This window comes from Meleagris gallopavo, chromosome 1 (genome assembly GCF_000146605.3).
Source record: "Meleagris gallopavo isolate NT-WF06-2002-E0010 breed Aviagen turkey brand Nicholas breeding stock chromosome 1, Turkey_5.1, whole genome shotgun sequence".
NCBI lineage: Eukaryota > Metazoa > Chordata > Aves > Galliformes > Phasianidae > Meleagris > Meleagris gallopavo.
Window position 1 is genome coordinate 136,690,830 of NC_015011.2, and position 22,277 is coordinate 136,713,106.

The 22,277-nt window shown below is 34.6% G+C and overlaps 1 protein-coding gene across 1 annotated transcript in view; it reads left to right on the forward strand.

Moving 5' to 3' along the window:
• FAM155A (family with sequence similarity 155 member A) overlaps positions 1-22,277 on the forward strand; it is a 511,917-nt gene that overhangs the window by 338,747 nt on the left and 150,893 nt on the right. The window lies entirely within an intron of this gene.

The following is a 22,277-nucleotide window of genomic DNA, read 5'->3' on the forward strand; positions in this document are numbered from 1 at the left end:
GTTCTTGTTACATCAGTTGTAAAAAAATATTTTAAAAATACAAAAATTGTCATTCAAGTAGCATAGGATCAAATTGCTAGATTAAAATGTCATTCAATGCAAACCATTTGATTTTTGCTTTTTTTTTTTTCTGAACATTTTACATTTTTTTGTTAATTTTATCTATATTTCCAAAAGAAATAATTGTTTGGATGAAAGCATTGATTTTTTTTTATTTTTTTTTCCAGCCACAGGTATCTGTAAATTTGGCACAAACTTATGATTCATTTTGAATGTACCAAGGTAGTATTTTAATACTATTTTTTTCAGGACGAAATATTTATTCAGCTGTAATCTGTTAAATCTGATGTCTTCATCATTTAACTATTCAATATAGCTAATGCCATTCTGTATAAAGGTCAAAGTAAGACTATGCCTCCTAGTGCTTTAAATGTGCAAAGATATAATGGACTGGACAATTAGTTTAGTTGTTAATTTTATTTATGAGTAAGCTCAAGATCACTTATTTGCAAAGTCAGTTTTATGTAGAATATTTTGCTGGAAAAGTATTTTAAAGTATACTTTATAAGTAAACTCATAAAGGGAAAAGATTTTTCCTTTTCTTTTATATAAATAAAAGCCACGAAACTATTTGTACTAATATTTTGAAGAAAAGAGCATTGAGGTCTTGATATGCTTTCCAAAATGTAAAATGCTTATAAATTGTGAATGTCAGATAATGCAGGTGGCATATTGTGTTGAAAAATGACAGTGAAGAGAATTCCATTCATCTTCATAATCTCATGCTTCAGGGAATAAATGGATCAGTGCTTGGATCAGGAAATAATATCTGTCTCTTCATCCAGCATTACACAGTTGACCATGTGCATTCCCATTTTTTTTCATCTCTTCTTTGTCTTAAGGTGGAGACCACTAAAAATTCTTTGGTACTTTTGTACACTTCAGTAGTATATGTCCTTATGTCTTTCACATTCTCATTCTTAACCCCAAGCTTGCAGTCAAGATCTTTCCTTGGAAACCTTGGAAATAGCTATGAAATAGAATCAACACATTTAACTGTATTGACTTTGTTGTGATAACTACCCAAAATCATAGTTATAATTAAAGTGCTGCAGCTACATCTGCCACATCAAGTATCTGTAGAAAATGTAGAATTATTTTTACAAGTGATTTTAGCAATCCAACCATATGCTATGTTTGTTTGTTCCAGTTCCTCAGAGAATCTTTTCATTTAGAAACTGGCAAACTATTTTGCATAGAAAAGAAAACTGGCACAATGGAATCCTGAACTTCACAAAAGCCTTTGAGATCCATGTTGATAGAATTTTTTTATACCAATAGTTATTCTTAATATACTAGTTGTAGACAGTATGTGTTGTAATTATAGCATAAAATACTATCTTTAAAAAATAAAAAGGAAGAACATTTTTTATTGTATTTGCTGAAAATTCTCTCTGCACACATCTGAATTGTGCAATGAACTGCAGTAATAATAGTGAACCAGCTCCAAATGCACTAGCCAAATGTTTTAGACACAGCACAGTGTGGTAACAAATTATTGAACTGTAGTATTTTGATGTCATCTGGAATAACTTAATTTTAGTGACTATAAACTGTAAACAGGACAGCGTTCTAATGCTTATTCCATCTGGGTGCCCTTGATGAGGCCTGGATGAGGATATATTTTTAATAGATCAATTCTCTGATGTCTTTCACAAGATTACACTACAGATAACGCCAACACAAAGGCATTAGCATTACTCTTCTGCAAACTAGCGAACTAGTTAGCAAACTATTAAGTAGTTTAGTATCTATCATTACCGGAGGAATGCTAATTATTTTTCTGATGCTTTTAACTAATGGAACTGAATCTTAAGCTTTACCTAAGAGGGCAGTTACATTTCTGCAGGGAATAGCTCTGTGGTTGTATGATCCAAGTGCTTTCCACTCTATATCATCATGGCACCATATCTGCTTTTCATGCTAGATCTGTCTTGAATTTTCCTAGCTCTACATTCAATTTTTCTCAGCTATGCATTTAATTTTTCTGCCAATCAGAAGAGTTCACTTCTACACAATGACATAGGATATCCTTTCCTCAAATTAAATGCTCTTTTTTTGCTTGACATTATCATCTTACAATGAATTTTTTATTGAAATGAAGCCAAATAAAAGGTTTCTAACATCTCATGACGGGAAGGATCTCTCTCTGTATTCACTCTGAAATTAAAAGAAAATCATCAGCATTGTTTCATAAGCACTTGGGATATACCTCCATACAATGGCAAAGTATTCTTGGGCATTAGGACTCCAGAGCTTAATTAACAGTATATTTAATGTTCATGTTAATGCCTTTCTGAGAGAAGAGGGCTTACCAGAAACATCCTAAATGGAGTTACCATAAATAGCATGCTGCTAGTTGGAAAGTATTGTAATAGAGAGAAAGAAGCATCTAGCTTCTGTCCCACTGTGTGTGTATGCTTCAGACAGTTCCAGCAAAGAGTTCAAATATGATACAAGGTTATTGTTAGGTTCATGAATCTCTATATGCCATAAAGAATCATTTAGAGATTTTAGAGACTGTTCTTGTTACATGCATCTAACAAGAAGATCAAGGAATCTTTGCTCTGTGTTTATCAGGGGCTCGATGAAGAGCAGGAATGTGGAATTCAAATTCAATTCTAGAATAGGAGAAGCAGTCCTAGTTTCCTGGGAAAGAACTTCGTGTTCTTTGTCATCTTTACCAGCAGGTGCATGTTAATAGCTCTAGGTTAGGGATCAGATTGCATACTGCCTGGAAAGGCATTTTTTATTGTTGTTTAGTATTTTTATTTTTACAAATATCAATCAAAAGATTGATATCTGTTCATATTCTGTGGAAGCTGTATAATATTGTTGCATGAAAGTTCTGCCTTTCTGGAGGCTGCTAGAGGGAGCCTGGGTAGCTCAATAACTCTCCTTAAATACATAGTAATTTCAATCTCTTAAAGCATGCCAAAACAGATTTAACTTGTTATTTATTCAGTTGGCTTAGAAATATCTGCCAAAATGTATCAGTGAAATTGAACTCTTAAACTAAAGGAAGGTTTAGCTTCTATCACCTCTGACATAATGAGCCAACATAACAAAATAGGAGGCATTACTTTTCGAGCAGCCCTCGTCTGATTTATGCAAATATCCAGATTTTATTATTTTCTTTTTTTCATTATAATTTTAGATGAGATCTGCAAATGGTTCTCAGGCTTAGCCCAGTCTAGTGTAATGAAGCAGAAATGTCCATTGCAGAATGAAAAGTATATGAATAATTGCTTCCTAAGATCTTTGAAATTAGGCTGACAGGCATTAACTTTGCAAGTTGAAAAGCATCATTTTCATGTTCATTGTCATTCTTACTTGTTTCCAAATGCCTGGATAAATGATTTGTACTAATGAAATCGGTCATTCTTCATTCTTTCTGTTCCCAAGGACCCTAAATAACAGGCTGCAAGGGTGCTACTTCTGACATTCAAGAAAAGTAGGACATTCCACTGAACAAAAAGTGTTAACACTGAATTTCAGAATGAGAAAAATCAAGAATGGATTGTCTATTAGTTTTAATTTCTAAAGCTCTTGTACAACTTCTCTGCTGTAAAATTTATAATGTAAGGGGAAAAAAGGTTTTTTTGTTTTGTTTTTGTTTTTTTTGTTTTAGTCTTATTTAGTACTAATTGCAACTTCTATCTTGACAGTTGATAGTTTGCATGATTGATTCCATTATCTCAGAATACTTTCAGCTGCATAATGTTATGATGGAGTATAATTAGCAAAAAATGCTGTTTTGAGCGTGAAGTTGCTTTTTGTTGTCCTTATCATCCCAAAACTCTTGTCTCCTTAAGAAGTGGAAATTAATATTATGGCTTCTGTCATCAGTTCAACTTTGTTACGTTTGACCACTAGAATGAGTTGAATAAAAGTAGGATATTTAAACATTTTCCTAAACACTGTAAAGACTACCATTCCAGAGAGTGTCTTTTCTTAAATGGCTTAGAAAAGACAGTACACATTGCAGTTATAAAATGACTGCAGATCATTTAAGCATCACTCAGGTTCTTGTTGTTTATGTGTGTCGCTTTCTATGAACTATGCATTAGATGACATTAGTCATCCTGTAGCCATAATTAGTCATTTTTAGACTGACCCATTAGTTCAGTGTTTATTATGTGACTTTGCTGTCAAGGCAGATCATGCAGCCTGGTTTAATGAATGAGTTCTCAGTTCGTTCATAACTTTGCTTTTTATCCTGCCTCAAGAGTTAAGGAAAGCTCAGGATGTCATCACTTCTGCTCCTTATGCTTCAGAGGAAGCTGATCATGGTAGTGCAGCTTCAAGGTGAACATGAACTTAGGTGAACAATCACACTCAAAATGCTTCATTGATAAAATTAAAACCTCTTTCTAGAACTACCATTGCTGATATCCTTCTCAGGAAAATAAGGATCAGATGTCCTTATCTGATCATAGTGAATAACCTACAGGCATCCTTGTTAAGTGAATTACTATCCCAATTAACCAGCATGTCTTGCTGGTAAGTATCATTAGGTTCAATTTCATTCCTTGGGAAATGTCCCGATTAAGGCTATTTCTTAATTTAGTGATATGTAATCTAATAGTTAAAGGCATAAAAGTGGTTTGAAGCAGAAATGAGAAAAAAAAAAAGAGATGAAGAAAGTGGCAATGTAAGCAGAGGTTTGGATGAAATACGCCTCAACAAGCTCTGAAGAAACCAGAAGAAATATTGTCATAGTCGCTTAAGTTAGTTTTAATATCTAGTGGAGAATTAAATCTTTCTTGTTTTTCTTCATTTCTATAAGATAGTATCACTTTATTATAAGACAATCAAATGCCTAATCACAGAGAAAAATTTAGAAAAATTCAGGAAAAGTAGGGAGAAGTGAAAGTAGGAAGATTAAGCATGGTAGGTAAGGGAAGATATAGCAGCAGAAGGAGAAAACTCTTGTCTAGGAGCAAGGTCTTTCCAAAAAGCAAGCAGAAGGTAATTGGACATAGATACATTATGGAAATGTGCTACTAACAATTGCAAAGAAGAGCTGTTAGCAAACGTATTTGTGAAGATATTTTTATCACCTATCAAAACATATGATTATCTCAAACCATTAAAGTACATCAAACCAATGCTTCCTTTAGTTTTTATTCTTACCAAATCTCTATTTAAACATGTGGTCTATTCTTGTCCAAGATTTGCCTATTCCATGGTAGTAGCCAAAGCCTTTTCTCACTTTGGAAAATTCTGGAAATATCAGAAGATATATATTAACATGCAACTTAAGCATAGTTTGTTTTATATAACATGAAATCTTCCCACATTCAGAAGCTCTCTGTAATAAATGTGACCATATTAGACATACCCTCGAGTCTATTTGAAACAAATCCTTTAAAAATTTGAGATTATAAGTTTCCAGTTGTTCGGTGTGAATAGATTTATTTTTTGTACTGGAAAATAGGAAAAAAGAAAAAAAGCTACGTATGCTCTCCCATGCCTGGTTGGTGATTATATTTATCTGCATCAATCATTCTGTCAGACTAAATTAAGTAGAAATTTGAATAATTTAATAAAACATTTTATAGTAAATTATAGTAAACAGTGTTGCTGTGTTTTACAGTCCACTCTGTCTTAAGTCTTCCTGGAAATTTAGTATCTCTGATGAATATATGTTACTAATTAGAACTAGTGGAAAAATATATGGGCAAAAGGATGTGCTGCTCCATAATAACAGTGCATATAACAGTCTGGAGTGCAATACCATATCTTGCATAACAGATGTCAATAGTTATACAGCCAGCAGAGTACTTGACACTTCCAGAAATGTACAGTGCAGCACATAAAGTATAAATTTGGGTGTACTGCACCTAGTTAAAAAAAAAGAAAAAGTAAAAGACAGCTTGTAAACTAGAATCCAATTTCCCAGATAATATATGCAATTGTAAAAACACTCCAACAGAGAGTGGTATGGTCGGAGACGAAAGCATAATCTAAAACATCACTGCGCATAGCTCTCTGCAGGATGTGACATACTATGAAGATCATTACCCTCACTGCTACAGCCTGATGTTTTGTATGGAATGTAATCTCCCCATTTGTGAAGTATGTGCTAAACTGAAAGAGTGTAGGGAGTTGGTTGTTTTTCATAGATGACAGCCAAAATAGCTATCAGTGTTTTGTCTTTAACTCCAAGGGACAAGATAATCAAAGGGATGCTTGAGGGACTTATAGCTGCATAGTTTGTGAATAGATACACAGGATGGTAATCCTGGGCAGGAGACATCCTTGCTCTTTTTCATTTGTGAGTACTCAATGGCATCTGCAGTCTTCTTTGCAAAATGTGGTTAAATAAACATAAATTCCATATCTATGACAAAAATGAAACTTATTATTCAATGAAAGGACTCTTCTCAAATCTCAGACTACCTTGAAACACCGTAGATTCCCCACAAAACAAATACCCTCTGAGTTGGTAATGTTTACTTTCCATGAGAAAGTGGCTTTCAACATTTTCTAAAAATCTTAATTTTAGTATTATCTCTTAACTTTTGTCAGTAATGATTCATCTAAACAAAGCTTAATGTAATTCTGTTAACTTCTGGATGCTTAATTTACATTACCTCAGAGTAAGAAAATAAACTTTTTTTTTTGTTTTTAACAAACTAATGTTAATTTTTAACACTAATGCCAAGTAGTAGACTGGCAATTTGTCAGTTTTAGGATAAAAGTATAACTAAAAACTGATGAAAAACTGCTAATGTTTTAAACAATAAAACACATTCAGACTCATAGAGAGCTCTGCTGCTAGCTTCATAAATAGCACAGGAATAAGTGTTACACTTTAAAGCAGGACAAGTAGAACAGCACATTCTAGGTTACAGAACTACATTGATAAAGTACCATAAGACTCTTGTTAAAAGCACTACTAAAATAGAAAAAGAAGAAATAAACAACAACAACAACAACAAAACCCTCAACAAAACAAACAAGATTCCTTTAGCATAATTTCCTAAAGAAGCAACGACATGTAGATTTTAAATGTAATGGGCAAATCAGATTGTGGTTTTAGATCCACCTGAGCCTCATTAAAGTTTTGAAGTTGAATAACTTTTTGCCTTGGCCATTAACAACTGAAAAGTATGAATATAGAGACCCTTGAGTACTCCAACTGAATTCTCTGGGGAAAAGATAGATGACAATCTTTAACCAAAATGGCTAGGCAAACACTTACTCTGAATGGATTGTCAATTGGGTCAGGATTGAATAATGGCTTTCAAAAAAGTAGTTCTAAGAGACTGATCCACCCAATTATTGCATGAGGAAATCATGTTTTTAACATTAAACAAGCTCTTCTGAAATGCATGAAGACCAGTACTACTATTGCAGGGCAACGGGGCTATAAGATAAAATGGATGCAAATATACGGATATGTGTTAGATTGATAGTAATGGAGTGTTAAAATGTAGAGCATTAGGGATAGAGTAGCTGTTTCAACCTGAGAACCACCTTCCTTTATTACAGTTTCTAAATGAAGTCAGAAGTTAAGGCTATGAAGTGAATTGTTACCTTGCTGCCAAAACTCGATTGTTTTTCACTCCTGCTATTTTCTTTTTTGCTTTGAAAAGCCATGTCCAGAGGAAGCCATGCAGGAAGGACCAGTGATGGAAGCTGTAGGGGTCTTCTGAGGTTATCTTAATGGACTGTTCTTGTCTATTGCTATTCGCTAGTTTTTATAATAAAAGGTGAAATGTATCAAAGGTTGCAAGATGTTCTTCAGAAGAAAGTGGCTTTCAGGTCTCCTAGCTTTTAACATGGAGAAAATTGCCCAAGCATGGTTATGAGAACACTGCTTAATTTGTGTGAAGGTGAAGTGGTGACTTCTGGGTTGCATGAGCAGAGGGGTGCCTAACACAGCAATTTTAATCAGCAGGGTTCTTTGGGACATATAGTGTAACGAATGATGGCCATCAGGGTGACAGGACTCATTATTTTATTCATGTTTAATGAGTATAAGTAAATGATGGCCAGTGCCCATAGACAAGAAATATTGGCTCATGGTTACTAAGCACAGCTGAAATGTTCCTTGCATACTAGCTCTGTGCATGCTAGCCCAGTATTTGCCAGTATTTATCCCACAATGTAAAGAAGTGATGGAGGACTGCTTTTGACTGTTCATGATTTATTTCTGTATTTTCTGAGATATCTGGTTAGCTTAAAACTGGGGTCTTCAAGGAATATGTGCTTATCAGTATAGTACATTTGCTATTATAGTTTTGATTTTGTCTTGATGCCGTGAATTTCAAATTCTTTCAAATTATTTATATTATTACAGAACAAAGAGATCATGTGCCATTTCTTTCCCATGTATGCCATTTCCTAGCTGTGGCCTATTTCATAGTTTTGTTAAGACACATCATAGGAGAGAATGAAATAGAGAATGGAGAAAGTGAGAGTTTAAACCAACTCAGTTCTCAAACACAAGCTAGGACCCCCTCAGTAAAAATAAAAATTAAATTAAATTAAAGTTACAGTTCAAATTTGGTGAGTTCAAAAATCCCTCAGTTTAGTAAGTGTGTTGAATGTAGAGAAGCATGGTAAGTTAAGATAAATTTAACAAATCATGGGATCAGAAAACCTCCTTATAAGAAACTATATTTATGGTTTCTGATTGAGTTTTGAGTTTAAAATGCTAGAAATCCATCTAGTCATTTTAGACCTAAAGCAATTATCTGAACACTTGGAAACAGAATTTTCAGATCTCAATAAAAATTGAAAATAAAAAATAGTAATATCAGTGGAATTATTTTGGACATAATTGAAATGATCTCTAGTGCACAGGATCTAAGCTCTCTAGTGCAATCTCAATCTACAATGAACTGAGCAGGCAGATGCATGAAGTTAGTCAACTGACATTAGTTCTCTTCTTGTTGTACATATATGTGCTAAAACTGCCAGGAGGGATGTACTCTTGGGATCCTTTCCTACTGTTGATGCTTGTAGAAATGCTGAAAAGGGAGGAACAGAAATTACTTTTTCATTATACAGTGGAGATGAGAGGCAGAACTATCAACCTCTGGTAAAAGTACTAAGTTATTTGTCTAAGAAATAGTGGGACTGGGTTTATTATTTTCTTAACTTGAAGAGTTCAGATCCACCTTTCATTAGAAAAGAGTCATCTATGACTCTAGTAACTACTCTCAGAGTACTACTGTGAAGTCAATAAAGCCCATGAAAATACACAACTATGGTACTTAGAGGGTATGGCACGTAGCAGTGATGGAACAGCTTTCTGTTTCCAATCCCAACTCTCGTCTTTGTTCCATTGGCTACTAAATTAATAATCTCTAGGTGTTTCAGTAGTATAGAATGAGAAACTTTGAATCCAAAAATCCAGGCAACAGTAATTTTGTATTTCCACCCTGCTCCCCTTTTCTTATTTAACTGTGACCTTGAAAGTAGTGATTTATTACATGCTCAATTGTACCTTTTCTCGTTCTGCAATATGCTGAATGAATTTCACCTTCTATTTTCTCATAAAGAAGCAAAAAAATTGTTCTCCACTACTAGAAAACACTTCTTTTTCTACTGCATCACTTGACATTCAGAAATTTTCTCTCTCAGGGTTGCTTTCTTGTCATTTGTTCTCAAGTTTTCTATTAAATTAAAGTCATAGAAAGTTTTACATGATTCAGAAAGTGGCATGATGATATTTAGCACGTTTCCACTCACTCTTCAGGGACATTAGTGTGAGAACATGAGTGTTATTATTTCTCCTTATTTATTATCATCATTGCTTGACCAACCTGATCTCCTTCTATGATCTAGTGACCATCTGGTAGATGAGGGAAAGGCGATGTAGTCTACCTAGACTTCAACAAGGCCTTTGACACTGTCTCCCACAGTATTCTTCTGCAGAAGTTGGCAGCCTGGGGCTTGGACAGGTACTCTTGGCTGGATAAGGAACTGGCTGGAAGGTCGGGCCCAGAGAGTGGTGGTGAATGGAGCTAAACCCAGCTGGCGACCTGTCACGAGTGATGTTCCCCAAGGGTCAGTGCTGGGGCCTGTCCTCTTCAATATCTTTATTGATGACCTGGATGAGGGCATTGAGAACACCCTCAGTAAGTTTGAAGATGACACCAAGTTGGTTAGAAGTGCCGATCTGCCTAGGTGTAGTGAAGCCCTACAGAGGGATCTGGACAGGCTGGATAGCTGGGCTGAAGCCAATGGGATGAGTTTCAACAAGGCCAAATGCCAGGTCTTGCACTTTGGCCACAACAACCCAAGGCAATGCTACAGGCTTGGGGCGGAGTGACTGGAAGACTGCTTAGAGGAAATGGTCCTGGGGGTATTGATTGACGCTCGGCTGAACGTGAGCCAACAGTGTGCCCGGGTGGCCAAGAAGGCCAATGGCATTCTGGCTTGCATCAGAAACAGTGTTGCCAGCAGGAACAGGAAAGTGATTTTCCCCCTGTACTCAGCTCTGATGAGGCCGCACCTCGAGTACTGTGTCCAGTTTTGGGCCTCTCACTGCAAGAAAAACATTGAGGCTTTGGAGCGTGTTCAAAGAAGGGCTGTTGAGGGGTCTGGAGCACAGGCCTTATGAGGAGCAACTGAAGGAGCTGGGATTTTCAGCCTGGAGAAGAGGAGGCTCAGAGGAGACCTTACTGCTCTCTATAACTACCTGAAGAAAGGTTGTAGTGAGTTGGGGATCAGTCTCTTCTCTCATGTAACTAGTGATAGAATTAGAGGGAATGACTTCAAGCTGTGCCAGGGGAGACGTTAGGAAATACTACTTTTCTGAAAGAGTGGTCAGGCACTGGAATGGGGCTTCCCCAGGGGAGGTGGTGGAGTCACCGACCCTGGAGGTGTTCAAGGAACGTTTGGATTTTGTTTTGAGAGACATGGTTTAGTGATTATTATTGGTAATAGGTGGTTGGTTGGATTGGATGATCTTGAAGGTCTTTTCCAACCTTGGTGATTCTGTTATGCCACTGCAAATGGTTTTGTTCAACTTGCTTCTCATAGAGGCAGTGTTATTTCAGAGCTGCAATGACCCTGTAGTTAAATGAAAATGTAGTAAATTTAAATAATAATTAAAACCTAGTTCTTTACTCACTATCCCAAAGTTTCTTGGGATTCATTGGAATTTTAAAACTAAAATTATCTTTTTTTCTCCTAACCTCAGGTTTTGAGCTGAGCTCTATTTCCATATCCTTCTACCCCCTAGTTACTGATGTCACTGTACACCGTGACTTTCCATCTTCCACTTGTCTGCCCTTGCAATTCATTCATGCCTCCACCGTTAACCTATGTCACCCACAAAACCTTTTCTTTATGTTGCAGATTAATTCATTATTTTTTTTATTTGGAAGCGTTCTCAAAATGTATTAATTTCTTATTTATATCTGTTGGGTTTTACACAGCATAATCATCAAATTACCCAAGCTCTCTACAGGCAAATGTAGACTCACTGAGTCTTGCAGTGAAGTTTTTATTGTATTTCATAGACTCATGACTATTTCATTTGCACTATCACAGCTAAACAAGGGATACCAAACACTGTTTACACAAATTCTATGTGTTTTTTGTTTTTTGTTTTAATTATTACTTTCTTTCTTTTCACTATTATTATAACACAATTCTAGTTTAGACCTTGCTTCTTTTTACCATGCTTTTATGTAATACATAAAGCTGAATTGAAAGTGCTTATGGATGATGGCAAGGATGCTGTATTTCTTTTCTCTTAGTGTTTTTTGGACATAGTTTCCTGGTAAATAATTTGAAATGTTGAAAGTGTCTTCAGACTTTTTTATTTTTAAGCAAGCTTAAGAGAATTTCCACCCAATACACTCTTTTTTAATCACTTAATGTTCATCATTTTTATACCTTTTAAGGTACATCTGTTTTACATAATGAATGCATTGAAGACCATGAAAAAACTGCAGAACTGTTAGCAATTTATGACTAAGCCTCTTAGTTGTACTAATGAGGTTATGCTGCTTGAAAGATTTGAAGCAGCCCTGTTTAGGAGGCACAAAGTTGAGCCATGTGAACATGTTTAACTGAAATTGGAATTTGCTTAGACATTTCAATCACAAACCATTTCTCACTGTAGGCTTAGGTAATGCCTTTTATCATGTAGATTAGTTTACATCTGATTCAGCAAATATTTATTTTCTTTGGTTTTACTGGCTTAATGTATGCCAGAATTAGGAGAGCCATTTTATGTTAAATTGAGCTGGTCATGTTTTTCTACTGATAAGAGACTAAGTATTTTTATCGTTTTTATTATTTTAGGAAGAGATAAGAATGGATATTCAATTTGTTAACACAGAAATGTGATAGGTCAATATATGAAATTGAAGAAGATAAAAATATGGCAAATAATGACAAGCGTAGAACTTATCCAAATATGCTTCTTTTTCCTCTTCTTTTTTTCCTTTTTTTCTCTCTATCCTTTCCTTGAATGTGTTTTCACACAGTCTACTTTTTTTTTCATTAAAAGCGAGGCTGCAGCCAGCAGGTTGTGGTTCATGGCTCTATATCCATAAGGAGGACAGTGACAAGTGGTGTTCCTCAGGGGTCTGTTTTGAGATCGGTACATGTTAATGTCTTGATCAAGGACATACACAGGGAGATTGTGTGCATCCTCAGCAAGTTTACAGACAATACCAGGACAAGTGGTGCAGTTAATACTCCATAAGGAAGGAATCCCATCCAAAGGAAACAAAGTCTGAAAAGAGGGGCCACATGGACTGAATTAAGTTTGACATCTTCAAATGCTAAGTACTGCACCTGGGTTGAGGCAATCCCATATATGTGTCCCGACTACAAGAAGGAGGTGATCGTACTGCTCTACTCTGCCCTAGTGTGGCCATACCTGGAATACTGCATCTAGGCCTGGGTTCCTCAGTACAATAAATGTATTCAGTTGTTGGAGAGTGTCCAGAGGAGAGCCACAAAGATGATTAGATGGCTGGAGCACCCCTCCTATAAAGAAAGATTGAGGGAGCTGGACTTGTTTAGCCTGGTGAAAGCTCTGGGGAGACCTTATTGTGGCTTTCTAGTACTTACAGGGAGCTTATAAACCAGATGGAGACTACTTTAACACAGGTAGACAATGACAGGAAAAGAGAGAATGGTTTTAAACTAAAAAAAAACCAAAACCAAAAAAATGTAGAATTAGATTAGATGTTAGGGGAGGCCCTGGCACATGCTGCCCAGAGAAGTTGTGGGTGCTCCGTCTGTGCAGGGGTTCATGGCCAGGTTGGATGGTCCCCTAGGCCACCTGATCTGATGAGTGGCAGTCATGTCCATGACAGGGGTCTTGGAACTAGATCATTGTTAAAAGTCCTTTCCAACCCAAACCATTCTCTGATTGTACTATTTGCCTGCTCTTCTTAATCTAATGCCACTGGCAGCTTTGGTACTGATAAATGTTTCTTATTTTGACTTGCATATGCTTTACTTTGCTGTGTAATTATTATGGATGGTAATGGGAGACCATATTTGCACATGATTTGTATGTAGGCAGGTATGCTTGAGGGAAACAGAAAGTGTGGGAGACTACATGAATTATGTTAAAATATGCCAAGAGAAAGATCTACTTCTGTTTCAATGTAGATATGTGACTGCATAAGCAGTTTACATTATTTACTGATCTTTCAGCAGACAGATAGTTGATGCATCAGTGAAATATCAAGACCTCTTCTTTTTAAACTGAACAGTCTACCAATTAAATTCAAACTAATATATTCATGAATAGTCTGCGAGGTGCTGGCATGCAATTTACTAGTATTAGTCACTGATCAGCTTTCATGTTAACATCTGAATGCCATTTCCTATTGTTGCAAACATAGTAATTGGAGTTCAGCTACATGGTTGTGGAGTATTTTGCTCTTACTCCTGACTGATGTAGAGTTCTACAACAGCTTTCAGATAGAGGAGCATGGATAGAGATGTACAGTTGCCACATTTGTCTCCCTGGGAACAGGCACATGCCTCCACTTCACAAAAATTTTTTAGATCACCTTCTTTGTTTGCTTTGTTTTATTTTAAACATAATTTGTTTTACTTTGTAAAACCAGGAATGAAAATATAGTCTTCAGAAGCACAGCAATCCATGTAAGCGTGGCTATCTGCAAAACAACATGGGTATTAGTATTCCTAAGTACTATATTTATGTGTATTACTTATATTATCTAATTCATATTTATTTTTTAGCACAAATGTGGTGTTGTAAGTTAATACTACCTATTAAAGCACAGAACAACAAAATATATTTTTCTAGTTTTATTTTCTGAGGTTTTCTGTGATTCTATTTCTAAGAGTTCAATATTTTTCTAGTGTTGTTATTTAAGTATCTGCTTCTTCCAGCTTGTCCTGCATCTTTAAGGAGAAGAAATTATGAAGTATCCTCTAAATATTAAAGTCTTTACTAAGTAATATTGAAAAACATTGAATATTTAAGTCACAAAGATTCTAACAGTCTTGTAGTGCAATGATAAAGCTAGAGAACTAATGTACTATGTTGTTATAGCAACTGAATATTTAGACTTAAATTTATATAAGCAGAACTTCAAGGATTATCCCAGTCAAATACAGTAAATATATTTGCAAACAAATATTTTCATCCAGATATCCTACCTCCTGCAATCATCTTCTATGTTTAATGTAGAATTAGCTGATGTTTTGAATTCCCAATGACTTTATCATTAATTTGGCTTTGTAGAATTTTATTGTATTATTTTGGCATCTGACCACTCATTCATCTTGTTGCCCAATCTGATTTTGGGTAGAGCTTGGGCTTTGTTTGTTTGTTTATTTTATTTGTTTATTTGTTGCTGTTGTTGTCACAGATGTATGCTCTTTTTTACCTATTTCAGCTGTTGTTTTAAATTGTTATTTCCCTGTTAGCCTTGTGATCAATTTATGGCAATGTACATGAACTGAAGACCTAGCTTACTGCAGTGACATTACACTTTGCTGGTGGAATTTAAATGAAGTCAGTCTTTATAAGATGATTTTTGGTATTTATTTTATTTCTGTTCAAATGCTTAAATCAATTAGCTTTTTCTTCTCCAGTGCCACTGTGTAGTTGTGCAAATGCTGAATATACTTAGCATGCAAAGAATATTATTTGTAGCTACAATAAATCACATAAAATATTATTTATGTACTTTTCTATACTTAATTTGTTTAATAGTATACCTTTAAGTGGGTTTCTTACTTTCATTATGACATTTAATAAGAAAATATATTTCAAATGTAGTAAATCACTGGATCCTGAGAAAAAAAAGTATTTGGGTGGATTAATTACTTTCTAAAATGAATTGTCTAGCAATTAGTTAACTCACGTACTTATGCCTCTGTGTTTTTCTAAATGGTGATTGGCTTTTTTTGTGTGTATCTGGTGTAAAAGGAGCAAAATGTGATCACCTGTGAACATTCATTTTTGCTACTCTGTAGCAGATCTCATTATTTCATTCAGTTTTGCATTTTCAGCTTTAGTAATGTTTCTGTTTCTCAGTAAAGAATATTTTTCTCACTTGTAGAAGTAAAGAACCATGCAAGAAAAATCACATTGTTTTTCATGCATATTAGGACACGTGATAAACAGAACCATTAAATAAAATCCTTCAGGGCAAAATATACTTGCCCAGATTTTTTTATTTTATTTTTTATTTTATTTTTTATTTTTTCTTTGCAATAGGAAGGAAAAATTATTCAGTCTACCTTGCAGAGCTGCAGAAATATGACTCCCGATTAAAATTAGTTGCAGTTATATAAGAAAAGAGAAACAACTCACCAAAAGCAACTAAACAAAAAGCCACTGTTGAATAAATTGCTAGCACTCCCAGCTACATCAAATATCTCTATAAATTCATAATGCCCTGTTTCAGTCCACTTAAGATTGAAACAAACAGATGTAATTCCTATGCAATAGGTTTACTTATCCAATAATACAACCTTCAGGAATAGTCTTGTGACAGATTAATTTTAAATGTAGCATAAACTATAAGCATGAAACAATAGGGATATTGCTAATATAGTGTGAAATGTTTTACAATAACTTGATCTGAAGCAGTCTCAAACTCATTTTGATTTAATAGTCATGAAATTTTTGGCATACATGAAGACATTTTCATATTGAATTATATAGACTTTCAGTAACATTGGTTGTAGCTTTCAGCATGTGGCCCAAACAAAAAGAAGAACAATGCTTAAACTATTTGTGATTACCCATTTTTTTGAGCAATCTCAGAAGAAAGCTACATCTATTTCCATGTGGTAAAAGTTCAGAAATTTGTGAACAAGATTTTATGTAAAGTTGGAGTTAAGTATTTGCACTATGTTATCGTTAAATAAGTGAATCACTAAGTGATAGCGATACATGATGTTTATAGATGTTTGTTTCATCTCTAAACATTATATCCTTACTCCAGTCTTTTTGGATATATAATCCATTAATAATAAGTACATTAGGCAAAATCAATGAAACATATCATCTGATATCCACAATAGTCAGTGTTTGATGTTCATACGAAATAGAAGGAAAAATCATAGGAAATGACTGTGAAATATGTAGTTCATCTAAGTAGATTCTTCATAATCCTGACACTTAGAAGCATTACTCTAAATATTGTAAATTTATACTCCTCAACATTTGTCATGTTCCATGTTAAATTACTATTTATACATCTCTTAGAAAGGAACTTCTTCGTTTCTATCAAGCACTGGTATCTTTCCAGTTTGGAAGTCTGAGTTTAGGAAAGTCACGATTTAAGTACAATTTTAGCTGATTACCAAACTGATTGAAATCATAAATATTGACCGCTGCACTTTTAATCATTATTTATTTCAATTTCTGTACAAAAAATTTTGTGTAATGGGGTGATTACCCATCGTAATCTACACCTAGATGTGTAAGATTTGGATTTGAATAACACGATCTACATGCATTTAAATGCAATATACAGTGTAAAAACAATACTGATTTGTATGGTACTGGAATGAAGACATTCATTTTAGTGAACGCTGATAATTTTTTAACAATGGTTTCCTGTCTCCCTACTCACTTCAAGCAGATTACAGGCATGTTCTAACAAATCAAAAGCTTATTTCTGTCAGTAGCAACGTACTTCTTCTGAAGAAGTCTCATTTTATATGGTAGTAAACTATAAATGCTCAGAGATTGCTTTGAGTGGTCAAATCAGCAGCTGTCAAATTAGTTTATACAAACAATAATGCATTTTCGGCCTTGGTAATCTATTCTTTTGAATGCTAAAAAGTAATTTATTCAACTCTATGTAAATACAGACACTGAAAATAACACAGTAATTTTACTAAAATATCTCTTTGGTTAAAACTCCTATTAATTCCAACAAAATGTCTGTGCTGTCTGTATAACTCCAGCAATTGATTGTATTCATTGACCTAGACTTCTTCGTAGAGTTCAAGTGAGACGAAATAACAGTCTGGACCAAAACTAAAGATTCATAATTTAAGATAAATACAAAATGTAACTGAAAGCATATTCAGAAACAATTTTCCAATACTGGCTTCAGTGTTGGAGACCTCTAATTACCTCTAATATTTACTATCTTCAAATTAAACTATTCAAACATATTTTTCTAAACTACCATCATTATCTAAGGCCTAAGTGAGCAGCATTCCCTCTGATTTTGTCCAACAGAGTTCCTTTTTTTTCTTTTTCTTTTTTTTCTCCAGCTTACTTTTTTACCTGCAGGAAGGAATTTCTTCAGGTAATGACAAAACTTGTACATGAAATAGACTGAAGCAACATCAGTTCCATGTCATAGAATCGTAGAATTATATAATCCCAAGGTTGGAAAGGACTTACAAGATAATCTAGTCCAACCGTCCTCCCATTACCCTTGCTACCACAAGCACTAAACCATATCTCGCAGCTCCTCATCCAGATGCCTCCTGAACACTGTCAGGGACGGCTACTCCAGCACCTCCCTGGGCAGGCCATTCCAGTGCCTAACCACTCTCTGAGGGAAAAAGTTTTTCCTTATGTCTAATCTAAATCTCCTCTGCTACAACTTGTGACTGTTTCCTCAGGTCCTGTTTGCTGCCTGGGAGAAGAGGCCAAACCCCTCCTCATCATAACCTCCCTTCAGGAAGTTGTAGAGTGCAATGAGATCTCCTCTGAGATCACATGAAAAAGAGGAAAAAACATACCATCACTGGACTTGCCTATAATATGACAAAGATCTAGTGCCTTGAGTAGTTTTAGATTTGTCCTTCCTTCACAATTCCAGTACTGAGTTTTGGTACCTAGTCTAATCACTGTAAACACTGAACGTGACTCTGCTATAGCAAGTTAGAAAAAGTAGTGCTTTGATATTGTAATATTACTGAGGCAATATTTAGTTTAGTAATATTTAATAATTTAGTATTATTAGCTTTATTATTTAATTATATTGCATTTCAATTACTTATTTGCTTAATTTTTCATTTTCCAGTTGTTACTGGGGAGCCATAAAAGAACTATGATCTCTATGGAAGACAGAAGCCTGTGTGCAATTGTAGGACCTTGTTCCGATGCAGTCTGAATAAGAACTGTCATTTATTTTTATCACTTTTTTGAACTTGTCATTACTGGTAAATGCATGGATCTCTAGATGTGCAAAGATACTGTTCTGAAGATTTTGCAAATCTCAGAGTTGATCCCAAATTACAATTCTTGCTGCTGCCTTTGTAGAACCTCTAAGGCCAATATGACTGGCCTTACTAGATAGTTACTAGTACACAATTTTTAATTACCTAATTATCATGAGGCTTTTAGTGTAGCTATTCAAATATTAGAGGGAAGACTTTGTGAAAGTTGGCAGATTCTGTCAATTGCTGTCAGTAACTCACTCTAATAGCCAGTCTGAATCAGAATATTTTGTGGATTTTATATTTCAGCTAAAATCTCTTAAAAGGGACAGTCACTATTGTAATCTAGAGATAAGAAATACTTACTGACTATGCATAAAACACTGACTGAGTGGATTACATTCATGCCCTAGGCTTCTGGCCAAAAAACAGATGTAGCAGCTGGTGTTGTTTGGTCTGTCTGGAAATTGGCTATAACATTCTAACTTCATTCCCCTCAAAGGCCTATAGCTGAATTGCCCACAGCCTATAAAGCAGAGTGCAATGTCTTAGGGGGGGAAAAAAAAAAAAAAAAAAAAAAAGCACATGGACCAAAAAAGAAAAGGAAAAGGTAAAGATTTTATTCAAAAATTTTTAAGCTTTATTTAAAATAACACAGTATTTCAGTATTTTAAAGTCCTCCACTAGTGTATAATGTAAGCAACATGACTAACAAATTTGAGAAAAATAGGAACAGGATGTTATGTAGTATAATCTTCAAGAAAAATATAAATTTTATTTCTGTTGAAATTCATTGCTTCTACACAATACTGTTTGTTAGAGAAAGTAATTAACAAAAAATTAGCAGTATTTCAAGAGAATTCTGCCCATCTCCCTCAAGAGTGGATTTCTGCTTCAGAAATGGACTTAGGTAAATAACAAAAACTGAACTTGCAATGTTCTGTACTTCTATTTGTCTAATGAGACAAGGGAAAATATAGTTAGTAGCCTTTGAGTTGCAACAAATCATAATCAGTATTTTTATATATTTTAATTGCAGCAATATCTACAGAAACAAATCATATAGGGCTGATATTGCTGTTGGTACATACAGTTCTGCATACTACTTTGTTCCTATTTATTTCATTTTTGTAAAAACTGCTTGAATGTTTGGTAGTTAATAATTTTCTTTTTAGCCAGACAAAAACATCTTTTCTTTCTGTGACTACCTTGATTCAATATCTGATATCTTTGTTGAAGGATTCCCAAATTAAAACATACATTACTTAGGAATTCTTCTGTAAACCTGTACGTCTTTTATATGTTACATCAAATGTATATGACAACAGCACATGTACATTTTCTTGGTTCCTAATAACATTGCTTACTTAAATCAGAGATGAGAATGGGTGAAATATTTCTCCATTTGGAACTGAACGGAATTTGAACATCATTCCTGAATCTGATTGTCCCACATACTGTTCAACTAGTTACAAGTATTTTCTAGAAATAAATTTGAGAATGTATTTCCTGCTTATATGTATCTTTACATTATAATTTACTTTGTTTTTTCCTTTACCTACTGGTGGATTCCTTACCCCCAGTTATTAATGCATTTCTATTCTTTCTCTTCTGTTTTAAAAAGAGATACAGAAGTGGTTAAAGTTGTGCATTTCTCAATACACTGCACTCAAACAGCTTGTACATATCACTGATATTGATTTTTACTAGTATTTTACAGAGGAGTTAAATGTATTTGAATCTAAGCTGAGACTGGATTTTGAATTGGCATGAGTTTTGAGATTGATAAAGTATTTTTCTGCATCAATTTTTACTATGGCAGATCTCAGCTTTTATTCTAAGGTTTTGAATATCTTCTTTCAAGAAAGTCAGTACTTGAAACACCACAACAAGCAAGCAGGGAATAGAAATCACAAGGAAATAGAAAAACACATCTGCTAAACTGAAGGATGTAGTATCAAGAAAAGAAGAGATAGAAGGAAAAGAGAAGACAATTACTTCTCTCACAATCTGACCCCCTTCAAAAAAACAAAAACAAAACAAACAAAAAACCCCGATGACTAGTGGTTTCAGTTTCTTGCAATAGTACTTACTTGAAATGAAAGATAAGCATCTTGAGTAAGTGTCAGTTATATGGTGGTGCATTTGCTTTCTATATCAGCTGTTGAAAAGCTAGGCTTATCATCTAGAGGCTGTGTTGTATAGAAACAAACATATTTATAGTTAATTTAAAATATCTTTAGGCTAATCTTAGAGATAGTTTCCCATTATGTACTGTTTCTTACCTGGAATTATAAGTAGGCAAAAGAAAGTGAAAGCGAGGGAAATAGTAGTGCTTTCATTTTACCAATACAAAGAAGCAATAAAGAAGTTTCTCAGAAATTTGACTCCAGTCAAAATAGGCTTAAGACTGTGAAAGGAATTTTCATCTTCCTGGGACTGATATACTTTAATTGCTGTCTCAAAACTTATGTTCAGATTAGATTTGGGATCCCCTAGATCCTGTCCAACTCTTTGGTTCCCAGAGGGACAAATGTCTTCATATGGTGCAAAGTTCTCATATGGGATCTGGCTAGGAAACCACAATAGTGGTACACGTTGTTAATCCTACCTTCTCCATATAATTCACAGTTTGAAATTAATAAAAAAGCTTTTCTCTGTGAGGTTAGGAAAAAGCAAATTGCTGCAGATTGGGATCCATAAATGCAAAGATCTACAGTAGGTGTAAATAATCGTAAGTTATGTGCAGGGTTGAAAATCAGTCCCTATCATCCTTTAGTGCTTCCTTTAACTACTGCATTTCAGATGCATGCGCATACTTCCTTAGCATCGTATCATCCTTATCATCTTGCACTCCCATTACGACATTCATTCTTCTGACAGAGTGACATATAGTCCAGAAAGGGTAAAGAAAGTCGTTAAAATCTCTCCTGGGCCCTGGATTGTATGCAGTTTGTTCTCCGATATCCATTTTGGAGTCTTACAGCCTATATAACTTTTATGTACCTATATCATCTGTAGGACTTTTTCAGGTCTTCAGGAGCCTTCTTTCAATTGAAAGAGATTTTTTTAAAGGGGATAAAAAGTGTTAAGAAGGGTACATGTTTGAAAAGCTGATTTTATTGCTTTTCAAGTGACATTGCCCACTATATAATCACCCTCATCACCTTTCTTTAAAGAATTTCTCAAACTTGTTCTTTCCACAGTGTTATTGTTTCCTTGTTTCATTCTCTGCTCTTGAAGAATAGATTGTATTCATAGAGTACAGGTTCGTGTGTACTGTATTTTTTCAACTCTTAATAGAATTCTTAATATAATTTTAATTACGTTAATCATGATTTGCTGGAAAGCAGAGCTTGATAGAAAGTCATTACACAGTACACTGAGTGGACAGGAAAATCTTTTTTTCATGCATGAAAAAGTAAATTCGAAGTTAATAAATAAATATGGCCTCCATGGTAAAAAGCCAAGACTGCAGAATTTCTGAAAATATTAAACATGCATTTTAGAAATGAAAGTCTTATCTTATTTTGAATGAAAGTCTATCTTATTTGAATTAAGAATTAAGGAACTTTTTTGAAGAAGATGATAACATAAGGTTTTTTTTGTAT